This window comes from Condylura cristata, unplaced genomic scaffold (assembly GCF_000260355.1).
Source record: "Condylura cristata isolate star-nosed mole 26May11 unplaced genomic scaffold, ConCri1.0 scaffold00007, whole genome shotgun sequence".
Classification (NCBI taxonomy): domain Eukaryota; kingdom Metazoa; phylum Chordata; class Mammalia; order Eulipotyphla; family Talpidae; genus Condylura; species Condylura cristata.
This window is the reverse complement of record NW_004567108.1, coordinates 8,918,960-8,934,743: the sequence shown is the minus strand read 5'-3', so window position 1 is coordinate 8,934,743 and position 15,784 is coordinate 8,918,960. Positions and strand designations below refer to the sequence as shown.

General features: G+C 35.4%; 1 protein-coding gene across 3 annotated transcripts in view; it reads left to right on the top strand.

The window, feature by feature from the left end:
* Positions 1-15,784, top strand: part of CDH12 (cadherin 12, type 2 (N-cadherin 2)) — a 746,064-nt gene that overhangs the window by 571,644 nt on the left and 158,636 nt on the right. The window lies entirely within an intron of this gene.

The following is a 15,784-nucleotide window of genomic DNA, read 5'->3' as shown; positions in this document are numbered from 1 at the left end:
AGAAAGCTTATACATACTCCCGATTGAATAATGGGACTTTCCTATTTATCCCTTTGTCCCTTACTCATGGCTTTTACTTAGTTGTATGTTATTGTTCTTTTTGACTTTAGTTTGTTTTGCTTTTGCTGTATGTAGTATATATTTTGCATATGTAGATAGATAGATAGATAGATAGATAGATAGATAGATAGATAGATAGATAGATAGATAGATAGATTATATACTTAAGTACATGGAATCAATGGAGGATTAAAATTAATAGTTAAATAGAGTAAGGAGAAAGTAAGGGTTAAAAATAATTTATGTCTCAACACTGAACTTTTTGCGTCTTAAAACCATGAAATTACCTGGTTGAAAGAGGTCAAAAGAAGTCACCTTTTACAAACCTACTTTTTTTTTTTAATGTCTTTTTTTTTCTGCTAAGAAAATATATGCACAGCCTTCAAATCACATTCAATTTTGTCATATCTTCAATATTTTATTCACAATTCAGGATGATAGTGAAGTGTCAACCCACTATATATTTTATAAGTATCTCTAAATAATTATATAGAGATATAGGTGTATTATATATAATCCATTAACTTGGGAGTTTATACTTTATTTGGTTTATTTGCTCGTTCATATATAATTTGATACTTTCTTACCTGGAAAGAGAGGGGAGAAGAGAGAGAGAAAGAGAGAGAAATTGTACTCCCATGAAAGCACAAAATATTATTTTACTTATTGAAACAACTATAAACAATTCTTTATTTGTATAAATGTGGAGAGCTGAGAATCTTTTTTTCTGTATTCAAGTGACATACTTCTAGTTATGCCTTGGTGTTTCTCGCTATTTGTCACATAGTTTTCCAGGGGGAAATATCATTTTTGGTCTTATCTATCATCATTTGCTTCACATCTATATAATGTATAGTCGACTATTTATGGGTGAGATAAATTATACTGCAGTTTTAATTTTTCATGTTTACAACTCTCACTTGTGACATAGAAAATGAAGAGATTTAAAATCCATTTTCAGCATGTAACTATAATTTTATAAAATTTTATGTTCTATAATATATAATGTGTGATAAAGGACATGAAGTGCAGAAAATAGTCACTGTTATTGCCTCTGCATGTCCACAAGTTCTGAGCCTTTTAAATAGTGTTAAATGTGGGGAGAAATAGTTTTATTTATTCTTTTAGACTGTCAGAAAATATCAGTTTTCTAGGCTCTCAACTTTCAAGTTGTGCTATATTGGCAAAATATTTTAATATTCTAAGGCTCATATCCTCATTCTCAAGGCTAAGGAGGAAAAGAATATTAATGATGCCAAATAAAATTGTATTTATAAAATAGTACATATGTATAAATTGTTCAAATAGAAAATATTAATATAATTAATAATCAAATGATAGTTTCATTTGATTTCCATTGTTCTCCACACATGAGCCACATCTGCTAATAAAGTTCATATCTAGTAATTTTACTCCATTATATTTTTCCTGTCTAATAGAGCTTGAAATTGATGTGGTCCTTTCTAATCATCTATTTTAGTTTCTGATAACTTTGGGTGGTACTGACTTTTCTTTATATAGATTCTGTAACAGTGCCTCCCTGGTGCACAAGGGGTTAAATCTCAGAAACTATGAAGCTATCAGCAGCCACTGTAGCTCAATCTGTAGCCACTGGGTTCGATCCCGAGCCAGGGAGGTGACCCACATAGCACGGCAGGCCTCTCCTGGGCCTCCTGGGCCTCCCTTTAGCCATATATTTCAGTTAATCTTCCTGTTCTGCCTCCCAATTTGTCTCTGGTGAATTATCACCCCTACATGTCTGGCCTATACCCCAGTTCTTACATGCATAAATAAATAAAATAAGTCTTAAATAAATTATGTAGCATATTTACAAATGCCATAGATTTGCCTTAATTTTTATTGTCTAAAGCCATAAAAATAAGGTTCTTTGACTTTTAAATGTTTTAAGTTTTATAGGATAGGAATAGTTATTAAATGGGGTACCCCTGCTTTCATGAATCACCTCGCTCCAAAGTGTACAGATAATTTCATGTGGTATAGTGGAAATATTCTGGTCAGAGAGCTGGCTAACCCACTTTCTATTCTGATTTCTGTAATTACCTTGCTGTATGATACTGAGGAAATCACTTAGCCTTTCTTATTCTCAATTTCCTCATTTGTGATATGAAGTAATTGAAACAACATTCTCCAAGGTACTCTCCAATTCTGAAGGCCTGATTTTATTCCTTGACAGAAGCAATGGGCTAAAGCCATTTTTACTTTTCTGTTTAAATCGATGCTTCCTTCTTATCAATTCAAATTGCACTAATATATTTTGGGGTACCCAATTCCAAAATAATTTTATAGTTGCCTGTGATCAGCATAATTGGGAGCCTGCAGGCAAAGACACTTTTCCAGTCAAGGAGGTCTGTAGTGGTCTCATCTGACTAGTGTAAGAAAAGGTTCTAGAACACAAAACACAGCCTTCCACCTGAGCAAGGCAGCTTAAATATATATTTGTATGAGAACTAATACATATCTAAGTTGACTGTTCATATGCCTTATTATTTTCCTTCCTGTGAACAGGGCCAATAAATTTCAAGCATCATTAGTAGCATCGTGTACTCAAAACCAACAAATGACATCTCAGAGAAGGCTTCAAGATATATAACAGGTGGAAACCGTGTTATATCCCCAAGCATAGAAGGCATCGAAGCAAAAGTACTCACCATTTTATAAGGCAATAAATGAGGCCTGCTTAAAACTGAAATACACTGCTATTCATATTATTTATGTGCATGCATCAAAACTTGGAATTAAAGGGAAATTATTTCCAGCACAACGTGTTCCCCATCTCTCCCCACCCCTGCAAAAAGGAGGAGATATACTGGGGCAGCAACTAAATTGTGGAGTAATAAAAGTTCAGTCCAAGGACTTTAAGGCTGTTCTGTGCATTTTTCTAAGCTGCTACTGGGTACTATTGGTTCTGAATGGAAAAAGGAGACTAGGAAGAAATGGTGAACTCTCCTCCTGTATTTTTTCCCAAATATATTCTGTATTATGAGGTAGCTGCTAAGCTTGCATTTTAGGAATTTTCATGAGAAAACTAAAATGCTTAGCCTTTCTAGTGTGAAGGTAACAGTGTGGAATAGTCCAGCAGCGATGCATCTGTGCACTTGACTGAGGTTTAATTACCTGCTATTGTCCCTAATGGTGGGAGCAGAGGCAATGGGCTTTACGAGGAAGCATCTCTGCAACAGGAGACAACTCATCTCATTTGACTTCATACAATCCAAAAAGATCTGCCCAGAACCCTGAGCTCAGCACCCACTAGGTCAACAGCCCAAGTTGCTGTCATTCATTAGCTTTGAAGACTTTTCCCTTTGACCTAAAATAAGAAAGAGAGGACCCTCCCTGGTGGCGCAGCGAGTTAAAGCCAGCACTAAGAGTTTGAAGACACTTCCGCATGAGTTTGATCCCCACCCAGGAGTTGACCCACATGGCGTGGCAGACCTCTCCTGACCTGCCTGCTGCTCCCCTCGGCATTGTACTTCATTCATTTCCCTTTTGATCTGCCTGTTCTGCTCCCTGCTCTGTCTCTGGGGAAACCTCTCATCACCCCTGCCCCTCTGGCCTGTACCTCAGTTCTGTATGCCTAAGTAAATAAATCTTTAAAAAATAAGAAAAAAGTTATTTAGGTCGTAGGAAGTATGCAGAGTTGTAAATATAACAGTAAATCCTGTGACATTATGGACGGATTTGACCCCAGACTTGTGGCACTTGAATGGAATCAGGATCCTAGAAATATTTTTGTATGAAAAAAGAAAATAGGTAGTATTGTTTGACCTTTAGGAGTGCAAGATCTCCTCTGTAACAGTACAGTTTGTACCAGCCTCGACAACTAGGGCCTGGTCCTCTTATCAGTAATTCTGTTTTGTTTTTCCTTTCTTCCAAGCCAATCGGAGCATGTTACTGATCTTTTATTGTAGCTGGAAAAGGCCTTTGTCATTTCAATGATGGTCTGGTCAGGTTCAACCAATGTGACCATAATGGTTAAATCATTCGTCTTCACAGTCTTGAGGAATATTTTGCGAGTATGACCCAGGAGGACAGTCCCCGAAGGCAAAACTGTAGAATCCAACTTTACCATATGTTGGAATTCAATAAATATTGAAAATTCAGGATTTCGCTGAATTCAATTCTATATTGAGTATGTTCAAGTTTGTCATCTAGAGAAATATAATGAAATATGATTGACTGATATTATCTCAGAATCCTGTCCATATGCATCTTAGCAATTCCACATAAATCAACAACTAGTGATAAAAAGAGAAAAATATGTAAAACACAATGGCAGGAAATATGCAAACAACCTATTTGCTTTTTAATCTCCAAAGTAACACTGCTGTGTGATCTTTAACACCCATGTGTTAGTTTTAGGAGAATGTGCTACACACACAGTTTCATGGTTCACATGGATTATTAGTAACAAAGAAATTCAGTTTCTTCAAAGCAATCAAATCTTGAGAGATTCATTCATCATTTAAGGTGGCAATCAATGTCAAAGTAAGCATCTGCTTTCATAATCCTGAATTCTTGCTAAATTTCGTTTTGACCTTTAAAAATGCAATAGCCTGAAATCAATTTATTTCACTCAGGCATCCAATAATATATATTTGCTAAAAGCAGTCAAAATTGAGGTTCCAGCATCTGTGAAAGCTGTTTTCATTTTTCTTTTCTTTTCTTTTTTTTTTTTTTTCATTCTATCCCCTTTCCTTTTAAGGTTGAAGTCAAAGTAGAACTATTATCCGTTTGGAGGTTTTTTGGGAATCCTATTAGCCCTAGTGGGAAATAAGTGAACCCTGAGATTTATTCCTTCCTTAATGTGTTTATAATGAGAGCTTTTAAAAGCACATTTCTGGCTAACCTGTATTTAGAATCGAAAGGCAACTCACTGCATTTCTTACACAGAACCATTACTGTTTCTATTTCTCATTAACACATTGAGATTTGGCATTGAGATCATTCGTTTTAGCACTACTGCACAAAAACTGAATGTTTAATGTATAAATTATTATGCAAATAGATAATACTAGACACTGCTATAGGAAATAAGACTGATATGAATTCTTAATAAATTTGACATAAGACAGCTTAACTCATAATATAAAGAATGCAACCTGTTTAAGTACTTGGATTTATTTTTTTCTGAAATTGTGATATTATACTTTAAAAATCCACTTAAAGTACTTACTGTAAAGAAAGGAAATAAAAGACTTCAATGAGTTGACGTGCTTTAACACATAAAGCAATCCCCATAGTAATACAAACGAAGAAAATAGGTCACCTTCAAACCACCCTTGAAAATAAGCAGATAATGTAATTTTAGATTGTGTTCTTGAGACCACAGTTTATAACACATCTACCCACTTGAAATTTTATGTTTTTCAAAAATGTACAGGTGAGCACATGAAAACACACCAATATTCTTTCTTTTTATGCTTTTGTATCAGCATGTATACACACAAACATAAACATCCTCACACTACTGACTTGTCTGTGTAGTTATTAATTCACTGGGAGAAAGAAATATGTAAGTTTAATGATTTCTCTAATTAAAAGGAGTCCCTCCATTATGTCTTTAATATAGTGAGGTTTTGTATGTTTCAAAGCAAATATGGCATAAACAATTGGAAGAACCTTAGGAAAATAATATTTTATTGATAGAAAAGTAAACTGTATTCTCTTCAGCATTTCCATATTTTTGAGCTGACAGTTAATTGTTCCAAGAATTTAACTAAGGCAACCTATTATTGAGATTATCTCTAACTATAAATGCAAAATCACTATGCATTTTAAATAAAAGCCCCAATATAACATGCTTTTAAGTTATACAGCATATATGCTTATCGAGAATGTCTATGGGAAGGTGTGACCTGAGATAACTAAAACCATTTAAAAACAGTGTTGTGGATGAGTGTCTTTGTCACTGTAACTAGCATCGTTTTCCATTGAACACCTATGGGCACTAAGTCTTGTTTTCTATTCTCATGCACACATCATCACAAATGTGTAGTCCAAAGAATTTTTAAATGAAGCCATTTAATCAATACGTGCATTTTAGTGTAATCTTCTGGAGCCTTCCTAGTAGTTAAGTCTCAGGGCTAGCAACACTGCAGCATTAGTTCGATCCCCAGCCAGGGAGCTCATCCACATGGCCAGGCAGACCTCTTCTGTCTCCCTCTGGCTCTCCTCAGCAGAGTATTTCAGTCGATCCACCTGTTCCTCCCCACTTTGATGAATCCTCTCACCTCCATACCTATGACCTACACACCAGTTCTATACAAAAAGAAAAAGAAAAAGAAAAAAAAATGCAATCTTCTTTTGCTTTAACAAACCAAATGGCACAAAACTTATTCAGTAATTCAATGTTGTTATTTTTTTATCTCAAGAGACACCTAGTTTTGAAGTTAAGATATATGCAAGCATATTTACCAAAAGTAAGAAAGCATGACACTTTGGCTTAATTACTACCCCCCAAAATGTATTGGCATAGATTCCATGATTTGAATCTGAATTTTCTCTTTGTGTATCTTGGTATTTTGTATTCACAAAGTGAGGGTTATAACATAGGTTCATACTCATTATTATGAATATTAAAAGTGGGTTTAGGCCTATAAACCCATTACAAAATTGTCTAGCAAAAAAGTAGAGCCTTGATAGAGATCTCGATCATTATACTGACTTCAATTATTTTCATGTACCTGTAATATAAGTTGACATAAATGGAAACAAATATTGCTGTAGTGTGATAATTTGTTTGTATGTGGAGAGAAATTAAGGAAAATAGAAATTATGAAATTAAATTATCTATAGTATCCTCCCACCATTATGAATAAATGTTAGTATCCGTAGTTTACATATGAGAATTCGGATGTTCAAACACATTTACACAATGAATTTAGTAAATTTACCATTACATGATAACTTAAAGATTAATGCACATACACAATTATCATCTTTTTGACAAATTTTTAACACATATATTTATGCGTACAGAACTAGGGTACAGGCCAGAGGTACAGGAGAGGTGAGAGGATTCACCAGAGACAGAGTGGGGAGAAGAATCAGAGTGGGGATCTGACTAGATCCATAAAAATAGACTGCTGAGGGGAACAGTGGGCAAGGCAGTAAGGTCTGCTGTGCCATGCGGGTCACCTCCTGGACTGGGGATCAACTCACTCTGAAGCAGTTGCTGCTTGTTTGCATTGCTGTATTTTAACTCACTGCATCACCAAGAAGGACCTTGACAACTTTGTTGTTGCTAAAACTTCTCTTTCTCATTCTTTGTCCTTTATTTTACCAACTATTTTTCTTTCACTATCTCACTTTGTCCTGTTCTCACCCTTTTCCCACTTTCCTTATCAGAATTTACTCTTCTTTTATTGGCTCATTCTGTCACAATAAAAGTCCATTAAAATAACTTTAACAGAAATCTATGAATCAGAGGAACTCAAATATAGACCTTTTTTTATCTTTACCCAAGCAGATAACTTTAGTTTTTGAACTGCTCTCCATTTTCTATGTTGTTTATTGGTATAGAGTTTTATTTCACTTTCTGTCATATTTTAGACTTCCTAAATGTATCTGACTTAAATTTCCACTTTGTCAGTTTACCATAGTTTACTGTGTGCTACTTTTTTTTTTTAATTAGATTTTTAGTGGACTTATAGCTAGTAAGCTTTCTCACGATTTAATGACTAAAATGTCATTGTTTTAAGCTGTTTGGGGTGATGATTTGGCTGGGTATAGGATTCTAGTCACCTCTGTGTTCTTCCTATCAGCACTTGAAGTTATTCCATTGCATTTCCATAGTGAAATCTACTGCCAGACTACCTACTGTTGCTTAGAAGGTAGTCACTTTTGGTATTTTTTTTGTATTTAAAAGAACAAACCATTTTACATTTGCAGTTTATTTATGATGTATCCTGATGTTCAATTCTGCTGCTGAGTTTTTTGTTTCTTTTGTTTTGTTTTGTTTTTGTTGTTGTTGTTTTTCTTGAGGAAACATTGGTTTACAACACTAGGCATGATTGAGGAGAATAGGTTAATAGACACCTCCACAGATGTATGTGCCCACAGGACTCTGTCATGAAGACACCATTGTCCTTTACCATGGGCTTTTGGAATCCTTCTCCCTTTATTCCTACTGATATTGCATACCTCAATTCTGCAATCAAATTTGTAGGGTTTGTTTTGTAATTTCCTTCTTTGTTTAATCTCTGTATTCCACACTTGAGTGAATTCAGTTCCCATCGATACTTCAGATTTCTTTTATCTTCTTAAATTGGATATTAAGCAACTTCTTCTCATTGTAGCTCTTTACTGATAATGTAAGATACCCTTTCATGGTATTTCATGTGGAAAAAACAGTAACTCACCTTGGGGGCTTTAACTTTCTATTTTTCACTTACTTTTCCAGATATAGTTGGAATAGATGAGACAGAAATCAACTTATTTTTATATATGGTATATTTTCTTGTTTCTAGAGTATTCTTAATACAAGTTGATTACAGAGAACTTTACATAGGATTTTTTTTTTCTTTCTGTTGATGTTAGCTCAACTTTCAGGAAAAATGATCAAATATTGATCTTTGAATTATTACTATTTGTTTCTTGAATGAACATGCAGAAGTGCTATTGGCTGATTTATTCACAGTTCATGAAAGCATATTATTTTCTCTGAAGAGTAAAAATGCATTATGTAAATCTGTACTCATCAATAAACTTACATAAATACTTGTCTGACTTAACGTTAGTTCATTTGAAAGACCAAATTGTTGAGTCAGGAGCCAGAATTTCCTTTTACTTTTCAGTATCAGTAAGAAATAAATGAAAAAAGACACTAAGAGTGAGGAGGCTATTATGGAAATGTTTATTTGTAGGAAGACTATCAAGTGGGCTTCTTTTTTGACACCAGGTTTTAAGTCTCAGTGCTATCAAGCTATCACCAGCCATTGCAGCAAAAATTTGACTCCCTGACCAGGGAGCTGACCCACAGGGCCCAGCAGGCCTCTCCTGCCTTCCTGCTGCTCCCAGCAGCAATGAATTTCAGTAGATCCACCTGTTCTTCTCCCCACTCTGTCTCTGGCGAATCCTCTCACCCCCCCCCCAGTACCTCAGGTCTTGCATACATAACTACATAAAACAATAAATAAATAAATCTTACAAAAAAAAAAAAGAAGAAGAAAGAAAGAAAATGGCTTCAATTTTTTCTACTCTTACATTGTCTCATTTTGCAAAGATGGATTTGCGATGCACTGCTAAGATAATGAGGCAAGAGATGAGGATTAATCGTCATGGCCCAAATTGCTTGGTCCAATTGCAGTCAGTCTGTACTGCAATTAATTAATATCAATATATCAACTATATTAATATAGCAACTATATTAATATATTGTATCCTTGTTTTTTTACTTATCTATAAATCCTTTATATATTTTTGTATATGCCAAAGCAGCCATGATTTTACGTGAATTTACCCTATTTATATGTTCCTTATGGCCATGTATTCATTTTATGTAATGATACTAGATTCTCAACTAAAAAGGATTTATTATAGGAAAAAATAAAACATTAAGAGGAAGGATGAAATAAAATTGAATAGAGAAAACTATAAAAATAAAGACTAGTGGAAAGAAATTAGATTTAGTTTTAATTTAGAGTTAAGATTTGCATTCATCTGCTTAAATGTATATGCAAAGACATTATTTTAGATGTAATGCTTCTGAAAAATTAAATTTTACACTTTGAGCTAGTAGAATTTTACTTCCTTTTTATATTGACTAGATTTGTTGTGGTATCATGTCACTGATTATTTTCAGAATTGGTTAAAACTTATAAAACACAGTGCACAGGAAGGGCTGATAAAAGCAGTGGTGTGAGTAAATTCTAATTAGAACAACTAAATAAGTAGAAGTAGCATATAGCTCTAATAATGCATCACTATTAACTCATCATATTAAGCATGTGATTTAAGTCTAGTGTTAATTATACAGCTCTACTACTATTCTGCCAAATAGCCATATTTAAAATCACACATAAATTTCACTTTCATAATCCTGTTACTGACAATTTGATAAGAATAGTTTATTATACGGGAATGTTTTGTTACCTGAAACTTGGCTTTGTGGAAAATGTTTTACTGCTTTGAAAATGTAGATGGAAATTACCCCATCCTGTTCCTCCCATATTTTCCCTATCAAATTAAATTCCCACAGAAGTGGCATCTCAACTTTCCCATGAGTACTTCTTATATATTATGGCATGTTCAAATGCTTTAAGGTGATCTGATTGAGCTAGTAAAATAGGACAATTTAAAAAATAGGATACTCCTCACATGTAACGAAACACAAAATATTCAAGGAGAAAAAGAACACTGGGACCTAGCTTTTCTTCCCTTAGCAGGATGTGTCTGGCACATCAACAATTGTTGGTCCCAAGCATTACAAATAGCCACATTCATATTTACTCTTCTTTGGCATACCTCTGTGGCATATGGAACTTTGTGAAATGAATGTCTACTTTCTTAAATAGAAGGCAAAACATTTCCAGATGATAAATTGCTTTGGGTCGGTAACTCAGGCAGGAGGGTAGTTCCCAACCCACTATGGACTGTTAAAGGGAATTCCCTACCTTGTAAATTGTTATTGCTCTTGCTCAAAGGACAATAATCGAGTTCGGAAGAACAAATGAATCCCCTCAGGAGCAGAGTGAAATAGAATGTCAAATATTCCTGGGCATTCAGTGGCTTTGGAAAGAATGTTTGTGTTATTACATTATGCAGGCAGCTTGGTAGAGGTCTTGGGCTGGCCTTCCTTTTGTCTATTAACTGCCTTAATCATGATCTAATAACATTGTAGCTAATATAATGGCCTCTCTGATGTTCCTGAGAGCAAAATAGCATTAATGGGAAACTAAGTAACTGCAAAGAAGGAAACGCTAAGTATGTTATTATTAGTTCCGGATGTTATAATGTTCAGTATTTCTAAGTTTCGTTGGAGCAGAAATTTTAAGATCAGGGGAATATAGCAGGAATAGTTTGCTTTGTACCTGATGGAATTATTTCAGCCAGATATACTCATAAATTTTCTCATTTATTTTGGCCAGTATACCTGAATGAATGTTGTATATAAATAAAAGTTATAATATTATTCCAAATCTCCACACTAACTCCTGAACTATGTCAAACATGTCATTATTACACCAAAATTTCTTGAGGCATATTTTATACAAGCCATTCCCTTGTATTAGTACCGGGTAGATGTTCCTAACATGTGTTACAAAGGTCTCCTTCCATTTTAAGGAGAATTTTTACAGCACTTCATTAGATCCTATGTACTTTGGATTGAGAAATGATATTATAAGACAGAATAGTAAGTACTTCAGAAACTCACAAGAAAGTTTCTTGTTCCAGCAGACAAGTTCAAAAAGGATACCTAAAATAAGATAGTGAGACATAAATAAGTAAATATTAAAGCCTTAATCTTTCTAAACATAAAGGAATCTAATATTTGCTTGAAACTTAATTTGATCCATGTTCAGCAAAAGTGAAGAACAAACTTTAAAAAGACATTTGGAGAGATAAATGGGGAAAAATCAATAGTGGCTAGTTATTAAATAGAGAGAGTGATTTTAAATAATTTTCATAAATAGCAATGTGATTACATAAGAGACTTGTTTTCAAGATACTGATGCACTACTGAATAGAGATTATTATGACAAATGCCACTTTCTCCCAAAATGTCCATGCATATAAATAAGGCAAAATACATGCATGTTAATAATTGCTTAATTAATTCCTTAATGTGGGCTCTGCCTAGTGGCACAGTGTGTTAGGCCACAGCTGCTTCAGTGCCAGTTCAATCCCAGGCCTCGAGCTGACCCACAGGGTGCAGCAGACCTTCCCTGTCTTGCCCACTGCTCCCCTCAACAGTATACTTAGTTGATCTGCTTGTTCTGCTCCCCACTCTGTCTCAGGTGAATCAATCCTCTCACCACTCCTGTACCTCTGGCTTGTACCCAAATTTTGTATGTATAAATAAATAAATCTTTTAAAAAATAATATGTTTTAATGTAGATAGTGAGAATGCATATTTTCATTAATTCATTTTTTTTAAATTATTCTGTTGTTTTGAAGTTTTACTTAATGCAGTTTTGAGAAAAGAATGGCATACTGTTCATATACTTTAGTTCCTTTACTGGCATCACCAGCAATTTATTTATAGTAACCAAATTATTTACTAATTACCTTGATAAAATGGTGCTGCGCCACTAGGGTGGGGGGGGGGCTGTGGTTTAGCTCATTCCTATACAGTGATAAGTGGATGAAGGATTGATGATTGGCCAAACGACATTAAGGGAATTAGTTAATAGTACTCCAGCTATGAGAAGTACTCACAATGCACCACTTTAGCAGAGACAATTCAGAGAGATTATGCTATTAGTTAAGACATAGGGGGTGTTCGGACAGGAGAAAAAATCTTCTGTCTTTCTGGGTTCTTCTGACACAGGGTAAACAAATTAGCAATAGGCAGGTAGGAGAAAACATCATATTAAAAAAAATGTGTATGGGAAATTTGTATGACAAGTAAAAGATGGCTTTGTATGACAAAATCTTAAGTCCACATGGTTGTTTGGTCTTAAAATAGGCCTCCTGTGTGGGAACATTCTGGAACTATTGTTGAATCTGAGTAGTCTCTATCTTCTAAGTGATGATAATGGATTGTTTTATGGCTGCTATGGCATCAGTTTATCTTAGTTTCACATCCCAAGGTAACACGTGTTGGAAAAGGCCTATTCTGGACATCTTGGGGAATGTCTATCGGAACACCTTTGCGGAGACTGTATCCCCCAAGAGAAAGGAAGATTGTTATATTTGTTGTTTTAATGCTTTATCATCAACTATTGGGCAAGCTTTGAAAGTCATGTATTTATCAGTTTCTTCAGAGAAACAACCAATAAGCAATGATATAACACAAAATATGTGTATGTGCTTTATATATGATATTATATAATACACACATACTCATATTTATAGACACTATGCTGTCTTTATCTGTACTTTCTTCATGTCTGGTAACTATCCTCCATCTTAGCAAAGACCAAATGTAAATCAAATCAGAGCTGAGCATAGTAATGTAATAAGTATATTCTAATATTTGTGTACTTTTCAACCCAGAGAAAATAAGAATAAGTTCCTGTGTGTGTGTGTGTACATGCATGTGCATGTAGGTGTCTCTAAAATAGAATCAGGTCGATACCAGTAAACACTTAACTTTAGATGAGCTTCCTCACAACTTTGAAGGCTGGGATCAGTGATGTTCCACTCTGAAACTGGTCTTCTGTATCTTTTTTAAGCCTCTCTTGGCATCTCATTTTCACGCTCCATATGAGATGACTTCGAAAACACCAGAAAATAACAGCACCATTTCCACAAAACAACTGCCTGGACAGTGCATATTCCTACAGCCATCATTTATAGAACTCAGTTTCTGCGAGAAATTTATTTTAAGTGTCAATATGAAAAGATGATTATTATTGGAGTTGGCTGTTTCAGTCAGTAAATACAGTCAGCACCTACTCAGAATTGGCTTTTTAAAAACATTGTTGGAATAAGAAATATATTTGCTGCTATTTTAAGATCTCATAATGGAAAATAATTGTATTCTTGTGAATTGTTTATTACTTGTCTTATGGGTAGCTTTAAGTCCTTGTGTAAAAGGTTATCGTGTGATTTTTCATACTTAGAACCCAAAGATGAAACAAGGAAAGGGAATCCTCTTTCTGGAACCCTCCCTCCTTTATGCAAATAGCATGAAGAAGTAGCTTCATGGTGTAAGCTAAGTCTGAATTTCATTGCTGAATTTGAGAGAGTCATTTCATCTATAGGGAACCATTTCAGAATCATTCAAGTTTCAATATCATGTTATTCATAAAAACATATGTTTGCAGGCCCTCCCTCTTGGTGCAGTAATTTAAAGCACAGCACTGAGAAGCTAAAGCCACTTCAGCATGAGTTCGATCCCCGCCTGCCCTGGAGGTGACCCACACAGCAGACCTCTCCTGTTTCACCCACTGCTCCCCTCAGCAGTGTACATTGTCAGTCAATCTGTTCTGCTCCCCACTCTGTCTCTGGTGAATCCTCTTACCACCCCTGCACCTCTGCCCTGTACCCCAGTTCTGTATGCATAAATAAATAAATCTTAAAAAAATATTCTTGCTCTTATTTTTTAATTGAATAACACTGGTTTACATTGTTGCTTATGTTGTAGAAGTAGAGAGTCTCCCCTGGAGGTACTATTATTCTCACCACCCAAACACCCACAGTCCACACTCTAGCACATTGTGCTCCCTCCCACTTCTGTCTTGTCCTTTTCTTCCCCTGTGCTTCAGATCTATAGTCAGCTTTCAGTAGTTAGATGTTGGTTTTCCATAGAAGAATGGGGGGGGGGTGTTGAACAGCGTTTCAAGCATAAGAGTCTCACCAGAGACAGACAGGGGAGCAAAACAGGTGGATTTTTAAAAATGCATTGCTAAGGGAAGCAGAGGGTGAGCCAGGAGAGGTCTACTGCAAGGTATGTGGGTCAGCTCCCCAGCCTGAGATGATCTCAGGCTATCTTGGTGGTTGCACTGAGAATTAACCCTTAGGCCACCAGGGAGGCCCTCAACTCATTTTAGATGCAATGAACTGATAGAAGAATTGTTATCTTCTCAAGAGTTTCACATTTATCATTCTCACCTTCATTTTTAGTTGAAACTCTACAGTTTAACATAGCTTCACATATTTCTTCTCAAGCTTTAATCTTTGCAAAACTCAGCTATAAATTAGCAGGACAAGGTAGCAAAGTTAAGAGTAGCAGAAACTGGATTTAATTGTGATCTTGGATAGAGCCGAAATCACATCTGTATTATTATTCATATGTTGTTTTGAAAACAACATATGAATAATATGTTTTTTTTTTTTTTTTGGAGCTCCCTGTGGTGGCACAGGATTTAAAATCTCAGTGCTATCAAGATCTCACCAGCCACTGTGGCATAAGTTCCATCCCCGGCCAGGGAGGTGACTCACTGGCACAGCAGACCTCTCCTGTCTCACCCATTGCTTTACTCTGCAGAGCATTTCAGTAGCTTCACCCATTCTACTCCTCACTCTGTCTGGTGAATCTCCTCATCTGTACACTTCTGGCATATAGCCCAGTTCTTGTATACAAAAGTAAAATGTAAATCAATAACTGTTCTAAGTTTTGTTAAGTGTAGATTTCAATTTTTTATTATTCTACTTGGATAAAGCTATCTACGATTCCTTCTTGGTTTCCACAGTATCCACACTTATTTTGTCCTGGTGTTTGTAAGTGGATCCAGTTGATATAGACATGGATTTTTGCATTGAGGTTTCCCTGTCTAACATCTTTAGATAAATTTGAAGAAAAAGTAAGATCCACTGTGTTTTGTACGTTTAATAATAGGGTCCAAATTTGTAATTTGAAATTCCAAAGTTGAAAGAATACATATCTACAGCTTGATTTTCTGCTTTAACATCCCTATGCTTCATATTTTTGTAAAAAATTAAGGGGAGGGCCCTCCCTGGTGGCACAGTGGGTTAAAGCACAGCACAAACAAGCTAAAGCCACTTCAGCATGAGTTTGATCCCTGCCTGCCCGGGAGGTGACCCACATGGCGCGGCAGACCTCTCCTGACCTGCCAGCTGCTCCCCTCAGCAGTGT